This window comes from Microtus ochrogaster, linkage group LG5, assembly GCF_000317375.1.
Source record: "Microtus ochrogaster isolate Prairie Vole_2 linkage group LG5, MicOch1.0, whole genome shotgun sequence".
Classification (NCBI taxonomy): domain Eukaryota; kingdom Metazoa; phylum Chordata; class Mammalia; order Rodentia; family Cricetidae; genus Microtus; species Microtus ochrogaster.
Window position 1 is genome coordinate 17,431,872 of NC_022031.1, and position 2,533 is coordinate 17,434,404.

The following is a 2,533-nucleotide window of genomic DNA, read 5'->3' on the forward strand; positions in this document are numbered from 1 at the left end:
TTCATGAGTTTTAGGCCCAAGGGAGATCCTATCTTGATGAAATGCCTTCCTGGGGAACAACATACATGTGTTTGCATGTATGTATACACACACACACACACACACACACACACACACACACACTTCTCCCTGTTTCTCATTTATTTGGGGTAAACTGTTAGAAACGTTGCCACTAGAGTTTTATTGTGCATACACTGCTGGCGAAAAGGAGAAGCACAGGAGCCGGAAGGAAAGATCTGGGGACGGACAGATGTGCACAAGTCAGCTTTTTATTCCAGAATGAGTGGTGAGCCAGGCTTCTAACAAGAGGACAGGAATCAGACAGCCTTTCCCAAAACTCTGAAACAGTTTTGTTTGTTTTCAGTGTGGGGATTGAACCCATGGTCTCATATGTGCTAGGCAAGTGCTCTACCACTGAGCTATACTCAGTCCCCATTTAAAACAAAAAAATAAATTTTACTTTTCTTTTCAAATTATGTGGGGGGGGGAGGGGGAGTGGGGTTTGTGAGTTTAAGCACCCTGAGAGGTCAGAGGAGGGCATCAGATTCTCTGGAGCAGGAGTTATGTATGGGTGGTTATGAACTGCCCAACACGGTCCTGGGAACTAAAATCCGGTCCTCTGGAGGACTGGCATCACTCTTAACCATCTCTCCAGCCCTACCTAGTCACACTTCAAGACTTTTATATATCTTGCGAGTTATGTAATTATGTCATTGGGGTTCTTATAATTTGTCAGACCTGTTTTCTTATAATTTGTCAGACCTGTTTCCTAATATTTGCTCAAATTTTTTCATTGCTGATCCAGTATTGAGTAATCTTTACTTAAGGCTATGCGACTGATTTATTTCATTTACTAGGCATTGTGATTCCAGGCCAATTGCCTAATCTTTTCAAACTTTTATGTCCTCTTCTATAAAGAGAGCTACCCGTGAGGACCTGATTCTAGGCAGCAGCAGAACTGGTCCAGCTCCTGACACAGTTGACGTCTAAGGAATCATAGCAATTGTCCTTCCTCACGGGACCCTGTGAGCTCCAGCCCTCACCCACTCCATTATCGAAGATGATTTATGAGTTAAATACAGCAAATACCACGAACTCTGCGAGAGCAGAGAGGATGTTTTGTCACTTTTGCGTCAGGAATAATATCCGACACCTGCGATTTTCTCAGTAAGAGGTTGGTGAGTGGAGGAACAGACGTTCATTTTAGACCCATATTCTACGGTAATTGTCGAATGAAGGGACAGCAGCCAACCTAATTAAATAAACATTAATCAATTTCTTATGGTATTAAAAAGCTCCGATTCAAACCCAAGAAATTAAATAAATGTGATCTCTGCTCTCAAGACAACTTCGGTGGGTTCGGCGAGATGGTAGCTAAGTAGCTTCTTCCAAGGCTAGTGGCCCTGGCTGGTTTTTATGTCAACTTTGCACAAGGTAAGATCATCAGGGAAGAGGAAGTCTCAAAAGAGAAAATGCCGTCATCAAACTGACCCGGAGGCGAGCCTACAGGGCATTTTCTTGATTTCTCACCCGCAGCGTGGCTCCCTGCCCAGGGATGTGTGAGGGCAGAGGTGTGGTGTGCTATATGGGTGGGTGCACGATGCCACTCCTAGGCAGGTGATCCGGGACTGCGTTAGAAAGCAGGCTGGGCAGCGTTGAGGAGCAAGCCAGTGAGCAGCGTTCTCCCTGGCCTTCGGTCATTTGCCTCCGGTGTTCTGGCCTTGCTTCCTGCTGTGGCTTCCTTCAGTGAACTGTGACCTGGGATATATGAAACAAACAAACCTCCTCTCCCCGCCCCAGCTGCTTTTGGTCAGTGTTTTTATCACAGCAATAGGAAGCAAACAGACACCTACTGACTGACCTTTTGATCCCTGGGTCCCACATGATAGGAGGTCCTTTAGGGGGTCCTTTGATCGCCACATCCATGCCAGAAATAAACACATGCAAATACATGCTTAAAAGGAGAGTTTAATTGGAGGTATATATTTGCAGAATATGATAACTCTAAACAGCTCAGGGAGTGGTAGTGACTAGCAGTTGGATGAGGGAAGGTCATACAGTGTTTATCAAATTCACCCCGACGTGACACAGGAACGTAGCAGGGAGAAACAAGTAACAGACTGATGGAGGATTCAAGGAACCCAACTTCCAAACTCTATCTTACCTCAAAATATCAAATGTGGTATAATTATAAAATACTGCCAGGTTTGTCTTCGTTAAGGTTTTTATTGCTATGAAGAGACACCATGACCACAGCAACTCTTTTTTTTTAAATGTTTTTTTTAATTGCATTTCTTTAATTTATCTTACATACCAAGCACAATTTCCTTTCACTTCTTGCCTCTGTTCCCTCCCCCACCTCCTTTCTGCCCCATCATCTACTCCTCAGAAATGTAAGGTCTCCCGCAGCATATCATATTGAGGCAGGACCACGCCTCTCCCCACCGCATTAAGGTTGAACGAGGCATTTTACTATAGGGAATAGGTTCCAAAAAGTCAGCTCATGTACCAGGGACAGATCCTGGTCCCACTG